Source organism: Salmo salar, unplaced genomic scaffold (assembly GCF_965601325.2).
Source record: "Salmo salar unplaced genomic scaffold, fSalSal1 ptg000588l, whole genome shotgun sequence".
In the NCBI taxonomy this organism is placed as follows: Eukaryota; Metazoa; Chordata; class Actinopteri; order Salmoniformes; family Salmonidae; genus Salmo; species Salmo salar.
The window spans coordinates 665,197-692,232 of NW_027675428.1; the positions used below are offsets into that span (position 1 = coordinate 665,197).

At 41.8% G+C, this 27,036-nt stretch overlaps 16 non-coding genes across 16 annotated transcripts; all 16 read right to left on the minus strand.

Moving 5' to 3' along the window:
* Positions 1 to 1,093: 1,093 nt before the first annotated feature.
* trnap-ugg (transfer RNA proline (anticodon UGG)) lies at positions 1,094 to 1,165 on the minus strand. Its single transcript has one exon. It is a non-coding gene; the product is annotated as a tRNA-Pro (tRNA).
* Positions 1,166 to 2,503: 1,338 nt separating this feature from the next.
* trnap-ugg (transfer RNA proline (anticodon UGG)) lies at positions 2,504 to 2,575 on the minus strand. Its single transcript has one exon. It is a non-coding gene; the product is annotated as a tRNA-Pro (tRNA).
* Positions 2,576 to 3,916: 1,341 nt separating this feature from the next.
* trnap-ugg (transfer RNA proline (anticodon UGG)) lies at positions 3,917 to 3,988 on the minus strand. The gene has a single exon. It is a non-coding gene; the product is annotated as a tRNA-Pro (tRNA).
* A 1,338-nt stretch (positions 3,989 to 5,326) lies between these two features.
* Positions 5,327 to 5,398, minus strand: trnap-ugg (transfer RNA proline (anticodon UGG)). Its single transcript has one exon. It is a non-coding gene; the product is annotated as a tRNA-Pro (tRNA).
* Positions 5,399 to 6,736: 1,338 nt separating this feature from the next.
* trnap-ugg (transfer RNA proline (anticodon UGG)) lies at positions 6,737 to 6,808 on the minus strand. The gene has a single exon. It is a non-coding gene; the product is annotated as a tRNA-Pro (tRNA).
* A 1,338-nt stretch (positions 6,809 to 8,146) lies between these two features.
* On the minus strand, positions 8,147 to 8,218 carry trnap-ugg (transfer RNA proline (anticodon UGG)). Its single transcript has one exon. It is a non-coding gene; the product is annotated as a tRNA-Pro (tRNA).
* Positions 8,219 to 9,556: 1,338 nt separating this feature from the next.
* Positions 9,557 to 9,628, minus strand: trnap-ugg (transfer RNA proline (anticodon UGG)). Its single transcript has one exon. It is a non-coding gene; the product is annotated as a tRNA-Pro (tRNA).
* Positions 9,629 to 10,966: 1,338 nt separating this feature from the next.
* trnap-ugg (transfer RNA proline (anticodon UGG)) lies at positions 10,967 to 11,038 on the minus strand. Its single transcript has one exon. It is a non-coding gene; the product is annotated as a tRNA-Pro (tRNA).
* Positions 11,039 to 12,376: 1,338 nt separating this feature from the next.
* trnap-ugg (transfer RNA proline (anticodon UGG)) lies at positions 12,377 to 12,448 on the minus strand. The gene has a single exon. It is a non-coding gene; the product is annotated as a tRNA-Pro (tRNA).
* A 1,338-nt stretch (positions 12,449 to 13,786) lies between these two features.
* Positions 13,787 to 13,858, minus strand: trnap-ugg (transfer RNA proline (anticodon UGG)). Its single transcript has one exon. It is a non-coding gene; the product is annotated as a tRNA-Pro (tRNA).
* A 1,338-nt stretch (positions 13,859 to 15,196) lies between these two features.
* trnap-ugg (transfer RNA proline (anticodon UGG)) lies at positions 15,197 to 15,268 on the minus strand. Its single transcript has one exon. It is a non-coding gene; the product is annotated as a tRNA-Pro (tRNA).
* Positions 15,269 to 16,580: 1,312 nt separating this feature from the next.
* Positions 16,581 to 16,652, minus strand: trnap-ugg (transfer RNA proline (anticodon UGG)). The gene has a single exon. It is a non-coding gene; the product is annotated as a tRNA-Pro (tRNA).
* Positions 16,653 to 17,991: 1,339 nt separating this feature from the next.
* On the minus strand, positions 17,992 to 18,063 carry trnap-ugg (transfer RNA proline (anticodon UGG)). The gene has a single exon. It is a non-coding gene; the product is annotated as a tRNA-Pro (tRNA).
* Positions 18,064 to 20,840: 2,777 nt separating this feature from the next.
* Positions 20,841 to 20,912, minus strand: trnap-ugg (transfer RNA proline (anticodon UGG)). Its single transcript has one exon. It is a non-coding gene; the product is annotated as a tRNA-Pro (tRNA).
* Positions 20,913 to 22,251: 1,339 nt separating this feature from the next.
* trnap-ugg (transfer RNA proline (anticodon UGG)) lies at positions 22,252 to 22,323 on the minus strand. Its single transcript has one exon. It is a non-coding gene; the product is annotated as a tRNA-Pro (tRNA).
* Positions 22,324 to 25,127: 2,804 nt separating this feature from the next.
* Positions 25,128 to 25,199, minus strand: trnap-ugg (transfer RNA proline (anticodon UGG)). Its single transcript has one exon. It is a non-coding gene; the product is annotated as a tRNA-Pro (tRNA).
* Between the last annotated feature and the right edge of the window lie 1,837 nt (positions 25,200 to 27,036).

The window sequence follows — 27,036 nt, forward strand, 5'->3', positions numbered from 1 at the left end:
ATATTGAGCAAAATGAGGTCAATTAATATTTTAAAAGAGAAAATGAAAAAATAAAACTTAAAAAAGAATGGAGCTCATTTATTTTGAGTCGATTGATGCATCAGTACGTGAATCAAAGTAAACGAACGTAAAAAATACCCATTCAAATCGATCAGTTTTCAACTAGAGAGATTGAAACGCGTCGTATCTGTCTCAAGCCTCCGTAACTGTTTATGTTACAACTCCACATCTGCAATAAATGGTGGTGGAGCTAGAGCGGTGTTTGTCAAACCATGAGACATACCAATAATCGGTATTCTCACAAAAACATCTGTAGCATCTGAACCGTTTGACCTACAACATCGTATGACCACTCCCTGGAAAGGGGAGACCCTCACGAACACGGTGGTGTTCTCAATTTGTCTCTACGTCCCCCACAAGTGTCAGGGGACTCGTCTGAAGTCGGAACCCTCTATGTGCAAACATCTGTTTGTAGAATCCAAAATCTTTGGGCTACAAACTAATGTGACCCCACTTGTCACAATGTTCTCCGTTTTGCCCTACGTTTTCCACAAGTGTCACGGGACTAATCTGAAGGTAACAGGTACTGATTAAAATGATAGATTTTTTAACCAGGGACCTCTCCCACCCTAAGCCATAATAGTACAACTATACCAACGATCCGTTTGGTCAAAGAATTTTCACTTTCCACAAAAATGACGGTCAGGATATGAATCGATGTCTCCATGTTGCTTACGAGCTTCAAATAGCATTGGTGGTATAGTGGTGAGCATAGCTGCCTTCCAAGCAGTTGACCAGGGTTCAATTCCCAGCCAATGCAGAGCATGAGATATTCACTAGGTTTAGGGGCTGGGTGTCATTTCAAGTGTATTACATTGGAATCAATGTCCTTGTTAGTGGAAGTCAGATTTGCTATTAGTTTTTGCAGGTTTTCTAAATGAAGTGCGATATTGAGCCAACTAGTGAATATCACAATAGATACGCAGTCCATCGCCTAAACCATTCAGCCACCTCGTCCTGCGCCCAAGAGGTGGCTGTTTGCAACCAGTGGCCAGAGATCTGCCTGTCTGAGCTTGTTAAAAGATCTGCAAAAGGGCTCATCCGGGATTTGAACCCGGGACCTCTCGCACCCAAAGCGAGAATCATACCCCTAGACCAACGAGCCTTAGACAAGAATAAAATTGTTTTGCTTTCTGCGGCAATTACAATGAGGATATCAATTGTTCTTGTCCATGGTGCTTGGATAGATTGAACCTCATGTGAGTGTTTGTGCTATACTTGTGAGCATAGCAGTCTTCCAAACTGTTGACCAGGCTTCAGTTCAAATCTTTTGTATTTCATCTGCTGTGTCTTTCACATTCTGTCTTCTTAAGCCGCGACAGCAAACTGATGATGAGTGTTGACAAATGAATATTGAGCAAAATGAGGTCAATTAATATTTTAAAAGAGAAAATGAAAAAATAAAACTTAAAAAAGAATGGAGCTCATTTATTTTGAGTCGATTGATGCATCAGTACGTGAATCAAAGTAAACGAACGTAAAAAATACCCATTCAAATCGATCAGTTTTCAACTAGAGAGATTGAAACGCGTCGTATCTGTCTCAAGCCTCCGTAACTGTTTATGTTACAACTCCACATCTGCAATAAATGGTGGTGGAGCTAGAGCGGTGTTTGTCAAACCATGAGACATACCAATAATCGGTATTCTCACAAAAACATCTGTAGCATCTGAACCGTTTGACCTACAACATCGTATGACCACTCCCTGGAAAGGGGAGACCCTCACGAACACGGTGGTGTTCTCAATTTGTCTCTACGTCCCCCACAAGTGTCAGGGGACTCGTCTGAAGTCGGAACCCTCTATGTGCAAACATCTGTTTGTAGAATCCAAAATCTTTGGGCTACAAACTAATGTGACCCCACTTGTCACAATGTTCTCCGTTTTGCCCTACGTTTTCCACAAGTGTCACGGGACTAATCTGAAGGTAACAGGTACTGATTAAAATGATAGATTTTTTAACCAGGGACCTCTCCCACCCTAAGCCATAATAGTACAACTATACCAACGATCCGTTTGGTCAAAGAATTTTCACTTTCCACAAAAATGACGGTCAGGATATGAATCGATGTCTCCATGTTGCTTACGAGCTTCACATAGCATTGGTGGTATAGTGGTGAGCATAGCTGCCTTCCAAGCAGTTGACCAGGGTTCAATTCCCAGCCAATGCAGAGCATGAGATATTCACTAGGTTTAGGGGCTGGGTGTCATTTCAAGTGTATTACATTGGAATCAATGTCCTTGTTAGTGGAAGTCAGATTTGCTCTTAGTTTTTGCAGGTTTTCTAAATGAAGTGCGATATTGAGCCAACTAGTGAATATCACAATAGATACGCAGTCCATCGCCTAAACCATTCAGCCACCTCGTCCTGCGCCCAAGAGGTGGCTGTTTGCAACCAGTGGCCAGAGATCTGCCTGTCTGAGCTTGTTAAAAGATCTGCAAAAGAGCTCATCCGGGATTTGAACCCGGGACCTCTCGCACCCAAAGCGAGAATCATACCCCTAGACCAACGAGCCTTAGACAAGAATAAAATTGTTTTGCTTTCTGGGGCAATTACAATGAGGATATCAATTGTTCTTGTCCATGGTGCTTGGATAGATTGAACCTCATGTGAGTGTTTGTGCTATACTTGTGAGCATAGCAGTCTTCCAAACTGTTGACCAGGCTTCAGTTCAAATCTTTTGTATTTCATCTGCTGTGTCTTTCACATTCTGTCTTCTTAAGCCGCGACAGCAAACTGATGATGAGTGTTGACAAATGAATATTGAGCAAAATGAGGTCAATTAATATTTTAAAAGAGAAAATGAAAAAATAAAACTTAAAAAAGAATGGAGCTCATTTATTTTGAGTCGATTGATGCATCAGTACGTGAATCAAAGTAAACGAACGTAAAAAATACCCATTCAAATCGATCAGTTTTCAACTAGAGAGATTGAAACGCGTCGTATCTGTCTCAAGCCTCCGTAACTGTTTATGTTACAACTCCATATCTGCAATAAATGGTGGTGGAGCTAGAGCGGTGTTTGTCAAACCATGAGACATACCAATAATCGGTATTCTCACAAAAACATCTGTAGCATCTGAACCGTTTGACCTACAACATCGTATGACCACTCCCTGGAAAGGGGAGACCCTCACGAACACGGTGGTGTTCTCAATTTGTCTCTACGTCCCCCACAAGTGTCAGGGGACTCGTCTGAAGTCGGAACCCTCTATGTGCAAACATCTGTTTGTAGAATCCAAAATCTTTGGGCTACAAACTAATGTGACCCCACTTGTCACAATGTTCTCCGTTTTGCCCTACGTTTTCCACAAGTGTCACGGGACTAATCTGAAGGTAACAGGTACTGATTAAAATGATAGATTTTTTAACCAGGGACCTCTCGCACCCTAAGCCATAATAGTACAACTATACCAACGATCCGTTTGGTCAAAGAATTTTCACTTTCCACAAAAATGACGGTCAGGATATGAATCGATGTCTCCATGTTGCTTACGAGCTTCAAATAGCATTGGTGGTATAGTGGTGAGCATAGCTGCCTTCCAAGCAGTTGACCAGGGTTCAATTCCCAGCCAATGCAGAGCATGAGATATTCACTAGGTTTAGGGGCTGGGTGTCATTTCAAGTGTATTACATTGGAATCAATGTCCTTGTTAGTGGAAGTCAGATTTGCTCTTAGTTTTTGCAGGTTTTCTAAATGAAGTGCGATATTGAGCCAACTAGTGAATATCACAATATCACAAACGCAGTCCATCGCCTAAACCATTCAGCCACCTCGTCCTGCGCCCAAGAGGTGGCTGTTTGCAACCAGTGGCCAGAGATCTGCCTGTCTGAGCTTGTTAAAAGATCTGCAAAAGGGCTCATCCGGGATTTGAACCCGGGACCTCTCGCACCCAAAGCGAGAATCATACCCCTAGACCAACGAGCCTTAGACAAGAATAAAATTGTTTTGCTTTCTGCGGCAATTACAATGAGGATATCAATTGTTCTTGTCCATGGTGCTTGGATAGATTGAACCTCATGTGAGTGTTTGTGCTATACTTGTGAGCATAGCAGTCTTCCAAACTGTTGACCAGGCTTCAGTTCAAATCTTTTGTATTTCATCTGCTGTGTCTTTCACATTCTGTCTTCTTAAGCCGCGACAGCAAACTGATGATGAGTGTTGACAAATGAATATTGAGCAAAATGAGGTCAATTAATATTTTAAAAGAGAAAATGAAAAAATAAAACTTAAAAAAGAATGGAGCTCATTTATTTTGAGTCGATTGATGCATCAGTACGTGAATCAAAGTAAACGAACGTAAAAAATACCCATTCAAATCGATCAGTTTTCAACTAGAGAGATTGAAACGCGTCGTATCTGTCTCAAGCCTCCGTAACTGTTTATGTTACAACTCCACATCTGCAATAAATGGTGGTGGAGCTAGAGCGGTGTTTGTCAAACCATGAGACATACCAATAATCGGTATTCTCACAAAAACATCTGTAGCATCTGAACCGTTTGTCCTACAACATCGTATGACCACTCCCTGGAAAGGGGAGACCCTCACGAACACGGTGGTGTTCTCAATTTGTCTCTACGTCCCCCACAAGTGTCAGGGGACTCGTCTGAAGTCGGAACCCTCTATGTGCAAACATCTGTTTGTAGAATCCAAAATCTTTGGGCTACAAACTAATGTGACCCCACTTGTCACAATGTTCTCCGTTTTGCCCTACGTTTTCCACAAGTGTCACGGGACTAATCTGAAGGTAACAGGTACTGATTAAAATGATAGATTTTTTAACCAGGGACCTCTCCCACCCTAAGCCATAATAGTACAACTATACCAACGATCCGTTTGGTCAAAGAATTTTCACTTTCCACAAAAATGACGGTCAGGATATGAATCGATGTCTCCATGTTGCTTACGAGCTTCACATAGCATTGGTGGTATAGTGGTGAGCATAGCTGCCTTCCAAGCAGTTGACCAGGGTTCAATTCCCAGCCAATGCAGAGCATGAGATATTCACTAGGTTTAGGGGCTGAGTGTCATTTCAAGTGTATTACATTGGAATCAATGTCCTTGTTAGTGGAAGTCAGATTTGCTCTTAGTTTTTGCAGGTTTTCTAAATGAAGTGCGATATTGAGCCAACTAGTGAATATCACAATAGATACGCAGTCCATCGCCTAAACCATTCAGCCACCTCGTCCTGCGCCCAAGAGGTGGCTGTTTGCAACCAGTGGCCAGAGATCTGCCTGTCTGAGCTTGTTAAAAGATCTGCAAAAGGGCTCATCCGGGATTTGAACCCGGGACCTCTCGCACCCAAAGCGAGAATCATACCCCTAGACCAACGAGCCTTAGACAAGAATAAAATTGTTTTGCTTTCTGCGGCAATTACAATGAGGATATCAATTGTTCTTGTCCATGGTGCTTGGATAGATTGAACCTCATGTGAGTGTTTGTGCTATACTTGTGAGCATAGCAGTCTTCCAAACTGTTGACCAGGCTTCAGTTCAAATCTTTTGTATTTCATCTGCTGTGTCTTTCACATTCTGTCTTCTTAAGCCGCGACAGCAAACTGATGATGAGTGTTGACAAATGAATATTGAGCAAAATGAGGTCAATTAATATTTTAAAAGAGAAAATGAAAAAATAAAACTTAAAAAAGAATGGAGCTCATTTATTTTGAGTCGATTGATGCATCAGTACGTGAATCAAAGTAAACGAATGTAAAAAATACCCATTCAAATCGATCAGTTTTCAACTAGAGAGATTGAAACGCGTCGTATCTGTCTCAAGCCTCCGTAACTGTTTATGTTACAACTCCACATCTGCAATAAATGGTGGTGGAGCTAGAGCGGTGTTTGTCAAACCATGAGACATACCAATAATCGGTATTCTCACAAAAACATCTGTAGCATCTGAACCGTTTGACCTACAACATCGTATGACCACTCCCTGGAAAGGGGAGACCCTCACGAACACGGTGGTGTTCTCAATTTGTCTCTACGTCCCCCACAAGTGTCAGGGGACTCGTCTGAAGTCGGAACCCTCTATGTGCAAACATCTGTTTGTAGAATCCAAAATCTTTGGGCTACAAACTAATGTGACCCCACTTGTCACAATGTTCTCCGTTTTGCCCTACGTTTTCCACAAGTGTCACGGGACTAATCTGAAGGTAACAGGTACTGATTAAAATGATAGATTTTTTAACCAGGGACCTCTCCCACCCTAAGCCATAATAGTACAACTATACCAACGATCCGTTTGGTCAAAGAATTTTCACTTTCCACAAAAATGACGGTCAGGATATGAATCGATGTCTCCATGTTGCTTACGAGCTTCACATAGCATTGGTGGTATAGTGGTGAGCATAGCTGCCTTCCAAGCAGTTGACCAGGGTTCAATTCCCAGCCAATGCAGAGCATGAGATATTCACTAGGTTTAGGGGCTGAGTGTCATTTCAAGTGTATTACATTGGAATCAATGTCCTTGTTAGTGGAAGTCAGATTTGCTCTTAGTTTTTGCAGGTTTTCTAAATGAAGTGCGATATTGAGCCAACTAGTGAATATCACAATAGATACGCAGTCCATCGCCTAAACCATTCAGCCACCTCGTCCTGCGCCCAAGAGGTGGCTGTTTGCAACCAGTGGCCAGAGATCTGCCTGTCTGAGCTTGTTAAAAGATCTGCAAAAGGGCTCATCCGGGATTTGAACCCGGGACCTCTCGCACCCAAAGCGAGAATCATACCCCTAGACCAACGAGCCTTAGACAAGAATAAAATTGTTTTGCTTTCTGCGGCAATTACAATGAGGATATCAATTGTTCTTGTCCATGGTGCTTGGATAGATTGAACCTCATGTGAGTGTTTGTGCTATACTTGTGAGCATAGCAGTCTTCCAAACTGTTGACCAGGCTTCAGTTCAAATCTTTTGTATTTCATCTGCTGTGTCTTTCACATTCTGTCTTCTTAAGCCGCGACAGCAAACTGATGATGAGTGTTGACAAATGAATATTGAGCAAAATGAGGTCAATTAATATTTTAAAAGAGAAAATGAAAAAATAAAACTTAAAAAAGAATGGAGCTCATTTATTTTGAGTCGATTGATGCATCAGTACGTGAATCAAAGTAAACGAATGTAAAAAATACCCATTCAAATCGATCAGTTTTCAACTAGAGAGATTGAAACGCGTCGTATCTGTCTCAAGCCTCCGTAACTGTTTATGTTACAACTCCACATCTGCAATAAATGGTGGTGGAGCTAGAGCGGTGTTTGTCAAACCATGAGACATACCAATAATCGGTATTCTCACAAAAACACTTGTAGCATCTGAACCGTTTGACCTACAACATCGTATGACCACTCCCTGGAAAGGGGAGACCCTCACGAGCACGGTGGTGTTCTCAATTTGTCTCTACGTCCCCCACAAGTGTCAGGGGACTCGTCTGAAGTCGGAACCCTCTATGTGCAAACATCTGTTTGTAGAATCCAAAATCTTTGGGCTACAAACTAATGTGACCCCACTTGTCACAATGTTCTCCGTTTTGCCCTACGTTTTCCACAAGTGTCACGGGACTAATCTGAAGGTAACAGGTACTGATTAAAATGATAGATTTTTTAACCAGGGACCTCTCCCACCCTAAGCCATAATAGTACAACTATACCAACGATCCGTTTGGTCAAAGAATTTTCACTTTCCACAAAAATGACGGTCAGGATATGAATCGATGTCTCCATGTTGCTTACGAGCTTCACATAGCATTGGTGGTATAGTGGTGAGCATAGCTGCCTTCCAAGCAGTTGACCAGGGTTCAATTCCCAGCCAATGCAGAGCATGAGATATTCACTAGGTTTAGGGGCTGGGTGTCATTTCAAGTGTATTACATTGGAATCAATGTCCTTGTTAGTGGAAGTCAGATTTGCTCTTAGTTTTTGCAGGTTTTCTAAATGAAGTGCGATATTGAGCCAACTAGTGAATATCACAATAGATACGCAGTCCATCGCCTAAACCATTCAGCCACCTCGTCCTGCGCCCAAGAGGTGGCTGTTTGCAACCAGTGGCCAGAGATCTGCCTGTCTGAGCTTGTTAAAAGATCTGCAAAAGGGCTCATCCGGGATTTGAACCCGGGACCTCTCGCACCCAAAGCGAGAATCATACCCCTAGACCAACGAGCCTTAGACAAGAATAAAATTGTTTTGCTTTCTGCGGCAATTACAATGAGGATATCAATTGTTATTGTCCATGGTGCTTGGATAGATTGAACCTCATGTGAGTGTTTGTGCTATACTTGTGAGCATAGCAGTCTTCCAAACTGTTGACCAGGCTTCAGTTCAAATCTTTTGTATTTCATCTGCTGTGTCTTTCACATTCTGTCTTCTTAAGCCGCGACAGCAAACTGATGATGAGTGTTGACAAATGAATATTGAGCAAAATGAGGTCAATTAATATTTTAAAAGAGAAAATGAAAAAATAAAACTTAAAAAAGAATGGAGCTCATTTATTTTGAGTCGATTGATGCATCAGTACGTGAATCAAAGTAAACGAACGTAAAAAATACCCATTCAAATCGATCAGTTTTCAACTAGAGAGATTGAAACGCGTCGTATCTGTCTCAAGCCTCCGTAACTGTTTATGTTACAACTCCACATCTGCAATAAATGGTGGTGGAGCTAGAGCGGTGTTTGTCAAACCATGAGACATACCAATAATCGGTATTCTCACAAAAACATCTGTAGCATCTGAACCGTTTGACCTACAACATCGTATGACCACTCCCTGGAAAGGGGAGACCCTCACGAACACGGTGGTGTTCTCAATTTGTCTCTACGTCCCCCACAAGTGTCAGGGGACTCGTCTGAAGTCGGAACCCTCTATGTGCAAACATCTGTTTGTAGAATCCAAAATCTTTGGGCTACAAACTAATGTGACCCCACTTGTCACAATGTTCTCCGTTTTGCCCTACGTTTTCCACAAGTGTCACGGGACTAATCTGAAGGTAACAGGTACTGATTAAAATGATAGATTTTTTAACCAGGGACCTCTCCCACCCTAAGCCATAATAGTACAACTATACCAACGATCCGTTTGGTCAAAGAATTTTCACTTTCCACAAAAATGACGGTCAGGATATGAATCGATGTCTCCATGTTGCTTACGAGCTTCACATAGCATTGGTGGTATAGTGGTGAGCATAGCTGCCTTCCAAGCAGTTGACCAGGGTTCAATTCCCAGCCAATGCAGAGCATGAGATATTCACTAGGTTTAGGGGCTGGGTGTCATTTCAAGTGTATTACATTGGAATCAATGTCCTTGTTAGTGGAAGTCAGATTTGCTCTTAGTTTTTGCAGGTTTTCTAAATGAAGTGCGATATTGAGCCAACTAGTGAATATCACAATAGATACGCAGTCCATCGCCTAAACCATTCAGCCACCTCGTCCTGCGCCCAAGAGGTGGCTGTTTGCAACCAGTGGCCAGAGATCTGCCTGTCTGAGCTTGTTAAAAGATCTGCAAAAGGGCTCATCCGGGATTTGAACCCGGGACCTCTCGCACCCAAAGCGAGAATCATACCCCTAGACCAACGAGCCTTAGACAAGAATAAAATTGTTTTGCTTTCTGCGGCAATTACAATGAGGATATCAATTGTTCTTGTCCATGGTGCTTGGATAGATTGAACCTCATGTGAGTGTTTGTGCTATACTTGTGAGCATAGCAGTCTTCCAAACTGTTGACCAGGCTTCAGTTCAAATCTTTTGTATTTCATCTGCTGTGTCTTTCACATTCTGTCTTCTTAAGCCGCGACAGCAAACTGATGATGAGTGTTGACAAATGAATATTGAGCAAAATGAGGTCAATTAATATTTTAAAAGAGAAAATGAAAAAATAAAACTTAAAAAAGAATGGAGCTCATTTATTTTGAGTCGATTGATGCATCAGTACGTGAATCAAAGTAAACGAACGTAAAAAATACCCATTCAAATCGATCAGTTTTCAACTAGAGAGATTGAAACGCGTCGTATCTGTCTCAAGCCTCCGTAACTGTTTATGTTACAACTCCACATCTGCAATAAATGGTGGTGGAGCTAGAGCGGTGTTTGTCAAACCATGAGACATACCAATAATCGGTATTCTCACAAAAACATCTGTAGCATCTGAACCGTTTGACCTACAACATCGTATGACCACTCCCTGGAAAGGGGAGACCCTCACGAACACGGTGGTGTTCTCAATTTGTCTCTACGTCCCCCACAAGTGTCAGGGGACTCGTCTGAAGTCGGAACCCTCTATGTGCAAACATCTGTTTGTAGAATCCAAAATCTTTGGGCTACAAACTAATGTGACCCCACTTGTCACAATGTTCTCCGTTTTGCCCTACGTTTTCCACAAGTGTCACGGGACTAATCTGAAGGTAACAGGTACTGATTAAAATGATAGATTTTTTAACCAGGGACCTCTCCCACCCTAAGCCATAATAGTACAACTATACCAACGATCCGTTTGGTCAAAGAATTTTCACTTTCCACAAAAATGACGGTCAGGATATGAATCGATGTCTCCATGTTGCTTACGAGCTTCACATAGCATTGGTGGTATAGTGGTGAGCATAGCTGCCTTCCAAGCAGTTGACCAGGGTTCAATTCCCAGCCAATGCAGAGCATGAGATATTCACTAGGTTTAGGGGCTGGGTGTCATTTCAAGTGTATTACATTGGAATCAATGTCCTTGTTAGTGGAAGTCAGATTTGCTCTTAGTTTTTGCAGGTTTTCTAAATGAAGTGCGATATTGAGCCAACTAGTGAATATCACAATAGATACGCAGTCCATCGCCTAAACCATTCAGCCACCTCGTCCTGCGCCCAAGAGGTGGCTGTTTGCAACCAGTGGCCAGAGATCTGCCTGTCTGAGCTTGTTAAAAGATCTGCAAAAGGGCTCATCCGGGATTTGAACCCGGGACCTCTCGCACCCAAAGCGAGAATCATACCCCTAGACCAACGAGCCTTAGACAAGAATAAAATTGTTTTGCTTTCTGCGGCAATTACAATGAGGATATCAATTGTTCTTGTCCATGGTGCTTGGATAGATTGAACCTCATGTGAGTGTTTGTGCTATACTTGTGAGCATAGCAGTCTTCCAAACTGTTGACCAGGCTTCAGTTCAAATCTTTTGTATTTCATCTGCTGTGTCTTTCACATTCTGTCTTCTTAAGCCGCGACAGCAAACTGATGATGAGTGTTGACAAATGAATATTGAGCAAAATGAGGTCAATTAATATTTTAAAAGAGAAAATGAAAAAATAAAACTTAAAAAAGAATGGAGCTCATTTATTTTGAGTCGATTGATGCATCAGTACGTGAATCAAAGTAAACGAACGTAAAAAATACCCATTCAAATCGATCAGTTTTCAACTAGAGAGATTGAAACGCGTCGTATCTGTCTCAAGCCTCCGTAACTGTTTATGTTACAACTCCACATCTGCAATAAATGGTGGTGGAGCTAGAGCGGTGTTTGTCAAACCATGAGACATACCAATAATCGGTATTCTCACAAAAACATCTGTAGCATCTGAACCGTTTGACCTACAACATCGTATGACCACTCCCTGGAAAGGGGAGACCCTCACGAACACGGTGGTGTTCTCAATTTGTCTCTACGTCCCCCACAAGTGTCAGGGGACTCGTCTGAAGTCGGAACCCTCTATGTGCAAACATCTGTTTGTAGAATCCAAAATCTTTGGGCTACAAACTAATGTGACCCCACTTGTCACAATGTTCTCCGTTTTGCCCTACGTTTTCCACAAGTGTCACGGGACTAATCTGAAGGTAACAGGTACTGATTAAAATGATAGATTTTTTAACCAGGGACCTCTCCCACCCTAAGCCATAATAGTACAACTATACCAACGATCCGTTTGGTCAAAGAATTTTCACTTTCCACAAAAATGACGGTCAGGATATGAATCGATGTCTCCATGTTGCTTATGAGCTTCACATAGCATTGGTGGTATAGTGGTGAGCATAGCTGCCTTCCAAGCAGTTGACCAGGGTTCAATTCCCAGCCAATGCAGAGCATGAGATATTCACTAGGTTTAGGGGCTGGGTGTCATTTCAAGTGTATTACATTGGAATCAATGTCCTTGTTAGTGGAAGTCAGATTTGCTCTTAGTTTTTGCAGGTTTTCTAAATGAAGTGCGATATTGAGCCAACTAGTGAATATCACAATAGATACGCAGTCCATCGCCTAAACCATTCAGCCACCTCGTCCTGCGCCCAAGAGGTGGCTGTTTGCAACCAGTGGCCAGAGATCTGCCTGTCTGAGCTTGTTAAAAGATCTGCAAAAGGGCTCATCCGGGATTTGAACCCGGGACCTCTCGCACCCAAAGCGAGAATCATACCCCTAGACCAACGAGCCTTAGACAAGAATAAAATTGTTTTGCTTTCTGCGGCAATTACAATGAGGATATCAATTGTTCTTGTCCATGGTGCTTGGATAGATTGAACCTCATGTGAGTGTTTGTGCTATACTTGTGAGCATAGCAGTCTTCCAAACTGTTGACCAGGCTTCAGTTCAAATCTTTTGTATTTCATCTGCTGTGTCTTTCACATTCTGTCTTCTTAAGCCGCGACAGCAAACTGATGATGAGTGTTGACAAATGAATATTGAGCAAAATGAGGTCAATTAATATTTTAAAAGAGAAAATGAAAAAATAAAACTTAAAAAAGAATGGAGCTCATTTATTTTGAGTCGATTGATGCATCAGTACGTGAATCAAAGTAAACGAACGTAAAAAATACCCATTCAAATCGATCAGTTTTCAACTAGAGAGATTGAAACGCGTCGTATCTGTCTCAAGCCTCCGTAACTGTTTATGTTACAACTCCACATCTGCAATAAATGGTGGTGGAGCTAGAGCGGTGTTTGTCAAACCATGAGACATACCAATAATCGGTATTCTCACAAAAACATCTGTAGCATCTGAACCGTTTGACCTACAACATCGTATGACCACTCCCTGGAAAGGGGAGACCCTCACGAACACGGTGGTGTTCTCAATTTGTCTCTACGTCCCCCACAAGTGTCAGGGGACTCGTCTGAAGTCGGAACCCTCTATGTGCAAACATCTGTTTGTAGAATCCAAAATCTTTGGGCTACAAACTAATGTGACCCCACTTGTCACAATGTTCTCCGTTTTGCCCTACGTTTTCCACAAGTGTCACGGGACTAATCTGAAGGTAACAGGTACTGATTAAAATGATAGATTTTTTAACCAGGGACCTCTCCCACCCTAAGCCATAATAGTACAACTATACCAACGATCCGTTTGGTCAAAGAATTTTCACTTTCCACAAAAATGACGGTCAGGATATGAATCGATGTCTCCATGTTGCTTACGAGCTTCACATAGCATTGGTGGTATAGTGGTGAGCATAGCTGCCTTCCAAGCAGTTGACCAGGGTTCAATTCCCAGCCAATGCAGAGCATGAGATATTCACTAGGTTTAGGGGCTGGGTGTCATTTCAAGTGTATTACATTGGAATCAATGTCCTTGTTAGTGGAAGTCAGATTTGCTCTTAGTTTTTGCAGGTTTTCTAAATGAAGTGCGATATTGAGCCAACTAGTGAATATCACAATAGATACGCAGTCCATCGCCTAAACCATTCAGCCACCTCGTCCTGCGCCCAAGAGGTGGCTGTTTGCAACCAGTGGCCAGAGATCTGCCTGTCTGAGCTTGTTAAAAGATCTGCAAAAGGGCTCATCCGGGATTTGAACCCGGGACCTCTCGCACCCAAAGCGAGAATCATACCCCTAGATCAACGAGCCTTAGACAAGAATAAAATTGTTTTGCTTTCTGCGGCAATTACAATGAGGATATCAATTGTTCTTGTCCATGGTGCTTGGATAGATTGAACCTCATGTGAGTGTTTGTGCTATACTTGTGAGCATAGCAGTCTTCCAAACTGTTGACCAGGCTTCAGTTCAAATCTTTTGTATTTCATCTGCTGTGTCTTTCACATTCTGTCTTCTTAAGCCGCGACAGCAAACTGATGATGAGTGTTGACAAATGAATATTGAGCAAAATGAGGTCAATTAATATTTTAAAAGAGAAAATGAAAAAATAAAACTTAAAAAAGAATGGAGCTCATTTATTTTGAGTCGATTGATGCATCAGTACGTGAATCAAAGTAAACGAATGTAAAAAATACCCATTCAAATCGATCAGTTTTCAACTAGAGAGATTGAAACGCGTCGTATCTGTCTCAAGCCTCCGTAACTGTTTATGTTACAACTCCACATCTGCAATAAATGGTGGTGGAGCTAGAGCGGTGTTTGTCAAACCATGAGACATACCAATAATCGGTATTCTCACAAAAACATCTGTAGCATCTGAACCGTTTGACCTACAACATCGTATGACCACTCCCTGGAAAGGGGAGACCCTCACGAACACGGTGGTGTTCTCAATTTGTCTCTACGTCCCCCACAAGTGTCAGGGGACTCGTCTGAAGTCGGAACCCTCTATGTGCAAACATCTGTTTGTAGAATCCAAAATCTTTGGGCTACAAACTAATGTGACCCCACTTGTCACAATGTTCTCCGTTTTGCCCTACGTTTTCCACAAGTGTCACGGGACTAATCTGAAGGTAACAGGTACTGATTAAAATGATAGATTTTTTAACCAGGGACCTCTCCCACCCTAAGCCATAATAGTACAACTATACCAACGATCCGTTTGGTCAAAGAATTTTCACTTTCCACAAAAATGACGGTCAGGATATGAATCGATGTCTCCATGTTGCTTACGAGCTTCACATAGCATTGGTGGTATAGTGGTGAGCATAGCTGCCTTCCAAGCAGTTGACCAGGGTTCAATTCCCAGCCAATGCAGAGCATGAGATATTCACTAGGTTTAGGGGCTGGGTGTCATTTCAAGTGTATTACATTGGAATCAATGTCCTTGTTAGTGGAAGTCAGATTTGCTCTTAGTTTTTGCAGGTTTTCTAAATGAAGTGCGATATTGAGCCAACTAGTGAATATCACAATAGATACGCAGTCCATCGCCTAAACCATTCAGCCACCTCGTCCTGCGCCCAAGAGGTGGCTGTTTGCAACCAGTGGCCAGAGATCTGCCTGTCTGAGCTTGTTAAAAGATCTGCAAAAGGGCTCATCCGGGATTTGAACCCGGGACCTCTCGCACCCAAAGCGAGAATCATACCCCTAGACCAACGAGCCTTAGACAAGAATAAAATTGTTTTGCTTTCTGCGGCAATTACAATGAGGATATCAATTGTTCTTGTCCATGGTGCTTGGATAGATTGAACCTCATGTGAGTGTTTGTGCTATACTTGTGAGCATAGCAGTCTTCCAAACTGTTGACCAGGCTTCAGTTCAAATCTTTTGTATTTCATCTGCTGTGTCTTTCACATTCTGTCTTCTTAAGCCGCGACAGCAAACTGATGATGAGTGTTGACAAATGAATATTGAGCAAAATGAGGTCAATTAATATTTTAAAAGAGAAAATGAAAAAATAAAACTTAAAAAAGAATGGAGCTCATTTATTTTGAGTCGATTGATGCATCAGTACGTGAATCAAAGTAAACGAAGGTAAAAAATACCCATTCAAATCGATCAGTTTTCAACTAGAGAGATTGAAACGCGTCGTATCTGTCTCAAGCCTCCGTAACTGTTTATGTTACAACTCCACATCTGCAATAAATGGTGGTGGAGCTAGAGCGGTGTTTGTCAAACCATGAGACATACCAATAATCGGTATTCTCACAAAAACATCTGTAGCATCTGAACCGTTTGACCTACAACATCGTATGACCACTCCCTGGAAAGGGGAGACCCTCACGAACACGGTGGTGTTCTCAATTTGTCTCTACGTCCCCCACAAGTGTCAGGGGACTCGTCTGAAGTCGGAACCCTCTATGTGCAAACATCTGTTTGTAGAATCCACAATCTTTGGGCTACAAACTAATGTGACCCCACTTGTCACAATGTTCTCCGTTTTGCCCTACGTTTTCCACAAGTGTCACGGGACTAATCTGAAGGTAACAGGTACTGATTAAAATGATAGATTTTTTAACCAGGGACCTCTCGCACCCTAAGCCATAATAGTACAACTATACCAACGATCCGTTTGGTCAAAGAATTTTCACTTTCCACAAAAATGACGGTCAGGATATGAATCGATGTCTCCATGTTGCTTACGAGCTTCACATAGCATTGGTGGTATAGTGGTGAGCATAGCTGCCTTCCAAGCAGTTGACCAGGGTTCAATTCCCAGCCAATGCAGAGCATGAGATATTCACTAGGTTTACGGGCTGGGTGTCATTTCAAGTGTATTACATTGGAATCAAGGTCCTTGTTACTGGAAGTCAGATTTGCTCTTAGTTTTTGCAGGTTTTCTAAATGAAGTGCGATATTGAGCCAACTAGTGAATATCACAATAGATACGCAGTCCATCGCCTAAACCATTCAGCCACCTCGTCCTGCGCCCAAGAGGATCTGCCTGTCTGAGCTTGTTAAAAGATCTGCAAAAGGGCTCATCCGGGATTTGAACCCGGGACCTCTCGCACCCAAAGCGAGAATCATACCCCTAGACCAACGAGCCTTAGACAAGAATAAAATTGTTTTGCTTTCTGCGGCAATTACAATGAGGATATCAATTGTTCTTGTCCATGGTGCTTGGATAGATTGAACCTCATGTGAGTGTTTGTGCTATACTTGTGAGCATAGCAGTCTTCCAAACTGTTGACCAGGCTTCAGTTCAAATCTTTTGTATTTCATCTGCTGTGTCTTTCACATTCTGTCTTCTTAAGCCGCGACAGCAAACTGATGATGAGTGTTGACAAATGAATATTGAGCAAAATGAGGTCAATTAATATTTTAAAAGAGAAAATGAAAAAATAAAACTTAAAAAAGAATGGAGCTCATTTATTTTGAGTCGATTGATGCATCAGTACGTGAATCAAAGTAAACGAACGTAAAAAATACCCATTCAAATCGATCAGTTTTCAACTAGAGAGATTGAAACGCGTCGTATCTGTCTCAAGCCTCCGTAACTGTTTATGTTACAACTCCACATCTGCAATAAATGGTGGTGGAGCTAGAGCGGTGTTTGTCAAACCATGAGACATACCAATAATCGGTATTCTCACAAAAACATCTGTAGCATCTGAACCGTTTGACCTACAACATCGTATGACCACTCCCTGGAAAGGGGAGACCCTCACGAACACGGTGGTGTTCTCAATTTGTCTCTACGTCCCCCACAAGTGTCAGGGGACTCGTCTGAAGTCGGAACCCTCTATGTGCAAACATCTGTTTGTAGAATCCAAAATCTTTGGGCTACAAACTAATGTTGACCCCACTTGTCACAATGTTCTCCGTTTTGCCCTACGTTTTCCACAAGTGTCACGGGACTAATCTGAAGGTAACAGGTACTGATTAAAATGATAGATTTTTTAACCAGGGACCTCTCCCACCCTAAGCCATAATAGTACAACTATACCAACGATCCGTTTGGTCAAAGAATTTTCACTTTCCACAAAAATGACGGTCAGGATATGAATCGATGTCTCCATGTTGCTTACGAGCTTCACATAGCATTGGTGGTATAGTGGTGAGCATAGCTGCCTTCCAAGCAGTTGACCAGGGTTCAATTCCCAGCCAATGCAGAGCATGAGATATTCACTAGGTTTAGGGGCTGGGTGTCATTTCAAGTGTATTACATTGGAATCAATGTCCTTGTTAGTGGAAGTCAGATTTGCTCTTAGTTTTTGCAGGTTTTCTAAATGAAGTGCGATATTGAGCCAACTAGTGAATATCACAATAGATACGCAGTCCATCGCCTAAACCATTCAGCCACCTCGTCCTGCGCCCAAGAGGTGGCTGTTTGCAACCAGTGGCCAGAGATCTGCCTGTCTGAGCTTGTTAAAAGATCTGCAAAAGGGCTCATCCGGGATTTGAACCCGGGACCTCTCGCACCCAAAGCGAGAATCATACCCCTAGACCAACGAGCCTTAGACAAGAATAAAATTGTTTTGCTTTCTGCGGCAATTACAATGAGGATATCAATTGTTCTTGTCCATGGTGCTTGGATAGATTGAACCTCATGTGAGTGTTTGTGCTATACTTGTGAGCATAGCAGTCTTCCAAACTGTTGACCAGGCTTCAGTTCAAATCTTTTGTATTTCATCTGCTGTGTCTTTCACATTCTGTCTTCTTAACCTCTATGGGACCGGCGGGACGAATTCGTCCCACCTACGTAACATCCACTGCCAGCCTGTGGCGCGATTTTCAAAATCTTCAAAATCCTATTACTTCAATTTCTCAAACATATGACTATTTTACAGCCATTTAAAGATAAGACTCTCGTTAATCTAACCACACTGTCCGATTTCAAAAAGGCTTTACAACGAAAGCAAAACATTAGATTATGTCAGCAGAGTACCAAGCCAGAAATAATCAGACACCCATTTTTCAAGCCAGCATATAATGTCACCAAAACCCAGAAGACAGCTAAATGCAGCACTCACCTTTGATGATCTTCATCAGATGACAACCCTAGGACATTATGTTATACAATACATGCATGTTTTGTTCAATCAAGTTCATATTTATATCAAAAACCAGCTTTTTACATTAGCATGTGACGTTCAGAACTAGCATACCCCCCGCAAACTTACGGGGAATTCGCTAACATTTTACTAAATTACTCACGATAAACGTTCACAAAAAGCATAACAATTATTTTAAGAATTATAGATACAGACCTCCTCTATGCACTCGATATGTCCGATTTTAAAATAGCTTTTTGGTGAAAGCACATTTTGCAATATTCTAAGTACATAGCCCAGGCATCACGGGCTCGCTATTTAGACACCCGGCAAGTTTAGCACTCACCATAATCATATTTACTATTATAAAAATGTCATTACCTTTTGTTGTCTTCGTCAGAATGCACACCCAGGACGTCTACTTCAATAACAAATGTTGGTTTGGTCCAAAATAATCCATCGTTATATCCGAATAGCGGCGTTTTGTTCGTGCGTTCCAGACACTATCCGAAATAGTAAAGAAGTGTCGCGCGCTTGGCGCAATTCCTGACAATAAAATTCAAAGTATTCCATTGCCGTACGTCGAAGCATGTCAACCGCTGTTTAAAATCAATTTTTACGTCATTTTTCTCGTAGAAAAGCGATAAAATTCCGACAGGGAATCTCCTTTTCGGCAAACAGAGGAAAAAATCCCAAAGGCGGGGGCGGTCGGGGTCACGCGCATAAGCTAGTGTCTCTTGATGGGCCACTTGAGAAAGGCGATAATGTGTTTCAGCCTGGGGCTGGAATGACGACATTCTCTTTTTTCCCGGGCTATGAGAGCCTATGGAAGACGTGGGAAGTGTCACGTTAGAGCAGAGATCCTTAGTAAATGATAGAGATGGCAAAGAAGTTCCAGAAATGGTCAGACAGGCCACTTCCTGTAAAGGAATCTCTCAGGTTTTGACCTGCCATTTGAGTTCTGTTATACTCACAGACACCATTCAAACAGTTTTAGAAAATTTAGGGTGTTTTCTATCCATATGTAATAAGTATATGCATATTCTAGTTACTGAGTAGGAGTGGTAACCAGATTAAATCGGGTATGTTTTTTATCCAGCCGTGTCAATGCTGCCCCCTAGCCCTAACAGGTTAAGCCGCGACAGCAAACTGATGATGAGTGTTGACAAATGAATATTGAGCAAAATGAGGTCAATTAATATTTTAAAAGAGAAAATGAAAAAATAAAACTTAAAAAAGAATGGAGCTCATTTATTTTGAGTCGATTGATGCATCAGTACGTGAATCAAAGTAAACGAACGTAAAAAATACCCATTCAAATCGATCAGTTTTCAACTAGAGAGATTGAAACGCGTCGTATCTGTCTCAAGCCTCCGTAACTGTTTATGTTACAACTCCACATCTGCAATAAATGGTGGTGGAGCTAGAGCGGTGTTTGTCAAACCATGAGACATACCAATAATCGGTATTCTCACAAAAACATCTGTAGCATCTGAACCGTTTGACCTACAACATCGTATGACCACTCCCTGGAAAGGGGAGACCCTCACGAACACGGTGGTGTTCTCAATTTGTCTCTACGTCCCCCACAAGTGTCAGGGGACTCGTCTGAAGTCGGAACCCTCTATGTGCAAACATCTGTTTGTAGAATCCACAATCTTTGGGCTACAAACTAATGTGACCCCACTTGTCACAATGTTCTCCGTTTTGCCCTACGTTTTCCACAAGTGTCACGGGACTAATCTGAAGGTAACAGGTACTGATTAAAATGATAGATTTTTTAACCAGGGACCTCTCGCACCCTAAGCCATAATAGTACAACTATACCAACGATCCGTTTGGTCAAAGAATTTTCACTTTCCACAAAAATGACGGTCAGGATATGAATCGATGTCTCCATGTTGCTTACGAGCTTCACATAGCATTGGTGGTATAGTGGTGAGCATAGCTGCCTTCCAAGCAGTTGACCAGGGTTCAATTCCCAGCCAATGCAGAGCATGAGATATTCACTAGGTTTACGGGCTGGGTGTCATTTCAAGTGTATTACATTGGAATCAAGGTCCTTGTTACTGGAAGTCAGATTTGCTCTTAGTTTTTGCAGGTTTTCTAAATGAAGTGCGATATTGAGCCAACTAGTGAATATCACAATAGATACGCAGTCCATCGCCTAAACCATTCAGCCACCTCGTCCTGCGCCCAAGAGGATCTGCCTGTCTGAGCTTGTTAAAAGATCTGCAAAAGGGCTCATCCGGGATTTGAACCCGGGACCTCTCGCACCCAAAGCGAGAATCATACCCCTAGACCAACGAGCCTTAGACAAGAATAAAATTGTTTTGCTTTCTGCGGCAATTACAATGAGGATATCAATTGTTCTTGTCCATGGTGCTTGGATAGATTGAACCTCATGTGAGTGTTTGTGCTATACTTGTGAGCATAGCAGTCTTCCAAACTGTTGACCAGGCTTCAGTTCAAATCTTTTGTATTTCATCTGCTGTGTCTTTCACATTCTGTCTTCTTAAGCCGCGACAGCAAACTGATGATGAGTGTTGACAAATGAATATTGAGCAAAATGAGGTCAATTAATATTTTAAAAGAGAAAATGAAAAAATAAAACTTAAAAAAGAATGGAGCTCATTTATTTTGAGTCGATTGATGCATCAGTACGTGAATCAAAGTAAACGAACGTAAAAAATACCCATTCAAATCGATCAGTTTTCAACTAGAGAGATTGAAACGCGTCGTATCTGTCTCAAGCCTCCGTAACTGTTTATGTTACAACTCCACATCTGCAATAAATGGTGGTGGAGCTAGAGCGGTGTTTGTCAAACCATGAGACATACCAATAATCGGTATTCTCACAAAAACATCTGTAGCATCTGAACCGTTTGACCTACAACATCGTATGACCACTCCCTGGAAAGGGGAGACCCTCACGAACACGGTGGTGTTCTCAATTTGTCTCTACGTCCCCCACAAGTGTCAGGGGACTCGTCTGAAGTCGGAACCCTCTATGTGCAAACATCTGTTTGTAGAATCCAAAATCTTTGGGCTACAAACTAATGTTGACCCCACTTGTCACAATGTTCTCCGTTTTGCCCTACGTTTTCCACAAGTGTCACGGGACTAATCTGAAGGTAACAGGTACTGATTAAAATGATAGATTTTTTAACCAGGGACCTCTCCCACCCTAAGCCATAATAGTACAACTATACCAACGATCCGTTTGGTCAAAGAATTTTCACTTTCCACAAAAATGACGGTCAGGATATGAATCGATGTCTCCATGTTGCTTACGAGCTTCACATAGCATTGGTGGTATAGTGGTGAGCATAGCTGCCTTCCAAGCAGTTGACCAGGGTTCAATTCCCAGCCAATGCAGAGCATGAGATATTCACTAGGTTTAGGGGCTGGGTGTCATTTCAAGTGTATTACATTGGAATCAATGTCCTTGTTAGTGGAAGTCAGATTTGCTCTTAGTTTTTGCAGGTTTTCTAAATGAAGTGCGATATTGAGCCAACTAGTGAATATCACAATAGATACGCAGTCCATCGCCTAAACCATTCAGCCACCTCGTCCTGCGCCCAAGAGGTGGCTGTTTGCAACCAGTGGCCAGAGATCTGCCTGTCTGAGCTTGTTAAAAGATCTGCAAAAGGGCTCATCCGGGATTTGAACCCGGGACCTCTCGCACCCAAAGCGAGAATCATACCCCTAGACCAACGAGCCTTAGACAAGAATAAAATTGTTTTGCTTTCTGCGGCAATTACAATGAGGATATCAATTGTTCTTGTCCATGGTGCTTGGATAGATTGAACCTCATGTGAGTGTTTGTGCTATACTTGTGAGCATAGCAGTCTTCCAAACTGTTGACCAGGCTTCAGTTCAAATCTTTTGTATTTCATCTGCTGTGTCTTTCACATTCTGTCTTCTTAACCTCTATGGGACCGGCGGGACGAATTCGTCCCACCTACGTAACATCCACTGCCAGCCTGTGGCGCGATTTTCAAAATCTTCAAAATCCTATTACTTCAATTTCTCAAACATATGACTATTTTACAGCCATTTAAAGATAAGACTCTCGTTAATCTAACCACACTGTCCGATTTCAAAAAGGCTTTACAACGAAAGCAAAACATTAGATTATGTCAGCAGAGTACCAAGCCAGAAATAATCAGACACCCATTTTTCAAGCCAGCATATAATGTCACCAAAACCCAGAAGACAGCTAAATGCAGCACTCACCTTTGATGATCTTCATCAGATGACAACCCTAGGACATTATGTTATACAATACATGCATGTTTTGTTCAATCAAGTTCATATTTATATCAAAAACCAGCTTTTTACATTAGCATGTGACGTTCAGAACTAGCATACCCCCCGCAAACTTACGGGGAATTCGCTAACATTTTACTAAATTACTCACGATAAACGTTCACAAAAAGCATAACAATTATTTTAAGAATTATAGATACAGACCTCCTCTATGCACTCGATATGTCCGATTTTAAAATAGCTTTTTGGTGAAAGCACATTTTGCAATATTCTAAGTACATAGCCCAGGCATCACGGGCTCGCTATTTAGACACCCGGCAAGTTTAGCACTCACCATAATCATATTTACTATTATAAAAATGTCATTACCTTTTGTTGTCTTCGTCAGAATGCACACCCAGGACGTCTACTTCAATAACAAATGTTGGTTTGGTCCAAAATAATCCATCGTTATATCCGAATAGCGGCGTTTTGTTCGTGCGTTCCAGACACTATCCGAAATAGTAAAGAAGTGTCGCGCGCTTGGCGCAATTCCTGACAATAAAATTCAAAGTATTCCATTGCCGTACGTCGAAGCATGTCAACCGCTGTTTAAAATCAATTTTTACGTCATTTTTCTCGTAGAAAAGCGATAAAATTCCGACAGGGAATCTCCTTTTCGGCAAACAGAGGAAAAAATCCCAAAGGCGGGGGCGGTCGGGGTCACGCGCATAAGCTAGTGTCTCTTGATGGGCCACTTGAGAAAGGCGATAATGTGTTTCAGCCTGGGGCTGGAATGACGACATTCTCTTTTTTCCCGGGCTATGAGAGCCTATGGAAGACGTGGGAAGTGTCACGTTAGAGCAGAGATCCTTAGTAAATGATAGAGATGGCAAAGAAGTTCCAGAAATGGTCAGACAGGCCACTTCCTGTAAAGGAATCTCTCAGGTTTTGACCTGCCATTTGAGTTCTGTTATACTCACAGACACCATTCAAACAGTTTTAGAAAATTTAGGGTGTTTTCTATCCATATGTAATAAGTATATGCATATTCTAGTTACTGAGTAGGAGTGGTAACCAGATTAAATCGGGTATGTTTTTTATCCAGCCGTGTCAATGCTGCCCCCTAGCCCTAACAGGTTAAGCCGCGACAGCAAACTGATGATGAGTGTTGACAAATGAATATTGAGCAAAATGAGGTCAATTAATATTTTAAAAGAGAAAATGAAAAAATAAAACTTAAAAAAGAATGGAGCTCATTTATTTTGAGTCGATTGATGCATCAGTACGTGAATCAAAGTAAACGAACGTAAAAAATACCCATTCAAATCGATCAGTTTTCAACTAGAGAGATTGAAACGCGTCGTATCTGTCTCAAGCCTCCGTAACTGTTTATGTTACAACTCCACATCTGCAATAAATGGTGGTGGAGCTAGAGCGGTGTTTGTCAAACCATGAGACATACCAATAATCGGTATTCTCACAAAAACATCTGTAGCATCTGAACCGTTTGACCTACAACATCGTATGACCACTCCCTGGAAAGGGGAGACCCTCACGAACACGGTGGTGTTCTCAATTTGTCTCTACGTCCCCCACAAGTGTCAGGGGACTCGTCTGAAGTCGGAACCCTCTATGTGCAAACATCTGTTTGTAGAATCCAAAATCTTTGGGCTACAAACTAATGTTGACCCCACTTGTCACAATGTTCTCCGTTTTGCCCTACGTTTTCCACAAGTGTCACGGGACTAATCTGAAGGTAACAGGTACTGATTAAAATGATAGATTTTTTAACCAGGGACCTCTCCCACCCTAAGCCATAATAGTACAACTATACCAACGATCCGTTTGGTCAAAGAATTTTCACTTTCCACAAAAATGACGGTCAGGATATGAATCGATGTCTCCATGTTGCTTACGAGCTTCACATAGCATTGGTGGTATAGTGGTGAGCATAGCTGCCTTCCAAGCAGTTGACCAGGGTTCAATTCCCAGCCAATGCAGAGCATGAGATATTCACTAGGTTTAGGGGCTGGGTGTCATTTCAAGTGTATTACATTGGAATCAATGTCCTTGTTAGTGGAAGTCAGATTTGCTCTTAGTTTTTGCAGGTTTTCTAAATGAAGTGCGATATTGAGCCAACTAGTGAATATCACAATAGATACGCAGTCCATCGCCTAAACCATTCAGCCACCTCGTCCTGCGCCCAAGAGGTGGCTGTTTGCAACCAGTGGCCAGAGATCTGCCTGTCTGAGCTTGTTAAAAGATCTGCAAAAGGGCTCATCCGGGATTTGAACCCGGGACCTCTCGCACCCAAAGCGAGAATCATACCCCTAGACCAACGAGCCTTAGACAAGAATAAAATTGTTTTGCTTTCTGCGGCAATTACAATGAGGATATCAATTGTTCTTGTCCATGGTGCTTGGATAGATTGAACCTCATGTGAGTGTTTGTGCTATACTTGTGAGCATAGCAGTCTTCCAAACTGTTGACCAGGCTTCAGTTCAAATCTTTTGTATTTCATCTGCTGTGTCTTTCACATTCTGTCTTCTTAACCTCTATGGGACCGGCGGGACGAATTCGTCCCACCTACGTAACATCCACTGCCAGCCTGTGGCGCGATTTTCAAAATCTTCAAAATCCTATTACTTCAATTTCTCAAACATATGACTATTTTACAGCCATTTAAAGATAAGACTCTCGTTAATCTAACCACACTGTCCGATTTCAAAAAGGCTTTACAACGAAAGCAAAACATTAGATTATGTCAGCAGAGTACCAAGCCAGAAATAATCAGACACCCATTTTTCAAGCCAGCATATAATGTCACCAAAACCCAGAAGACAGCTAAATGCAGCACTCACCTTTGATGATCTTCATCAGATGACAACCCTAGGACATTATGTTATACAATACATGCATGTTTTGTTCAATCAAGTTCATATTTATATCAAAAACCAGCTTTTTACATTAGCATGTGACGTTCAGAACTAGCATACCCCCCGCAAACTTACGGGGAATTCGCTAACATTTTACTAAATTACTCACGATAAACGTTCACAAAAAGCATAACAATTATTTTAAGAATTATAGATACAGACCTCCTCTATGCACTCGATATGTCCGATTTTAAAATAGCTTTTTGGTGAAAGCACATTTTGCAATATTCTAAGTATATAGCCCAGGCATCACGGGCTCGCTATTTAGACATCCGGCAAGTTTAGCACTCACCATAATCATATTTACTATTATAAAAATGTCATTACCTTTTGTTGTCTTCGTCAGAATGCACACCCAGGACGTCTACTTCAATAACAAATGTTGGTTTGGTCCAAAATAATCCATCGTTATATCCGAATAGCGGCGTTTTGTTCGTGCGTTCCAGACACTATCCGAAATAGTAAAGAAGTGTCGCGCGCTTGGCGCAATTCCTGACAATAAAATTCAAAGTATTCAATTGCCGTACGTCGAAGCATGTCAACCGCTGTTTAAAATCAATTTTTACGTCATTTTTCTCGTAGAAAAGCGGTAAAATTCCGACAGGGAATCTCCTTTTCGGCAAACAGAGGAAAAAATCCCAAAGGCGGGGGCGGTCGGGGTCACGCGCATAAGCTAGTGTCTCTTGATGGGCCACTTGAGAAAGGCGATAATGTGTTTCAGCCTGGGGCTGGAATGACGACATTCTCTTTTTTCCCGGGCTATGAGAGCCTATGGACGACGTGGGAAGTGTCACGTTAGAGCAGAGATCCTTAGTAAATGATAGAGATGGCAAAGAAGTTCCAGAAATGGTCAGACAGGCCACTTCCTGTAAAGGAATCTCTCAGGTTTTGACCTGCCATTTGAGTTCTGTTATACTCACAGACACCATTCAAACAGTTTTAGAAAATTTAGGGTGTTTTCTATCCATATGTAATAAGTATATGCATATTCTAGTTACTGAGTAGGAGTGGTAACCAGATTAAATCGGGTATGTTTTTTATCCAGCCGTGTCAATGCTGCCCCCTAGCCCTAACAGGTTAAGCCGCGACAGCAAACTGATGATGAGTGTTGACAAATGAATATTGAGCAAAATGAGGTCAATTAATATTTTAAAAGAGAAAATGAAAAAATAAAACTTAAAAAAGAATGGAGCTCATTTATTTTGAGTCGATTGATGCATCAGTACGTGAATCAAAGTAAACGAAC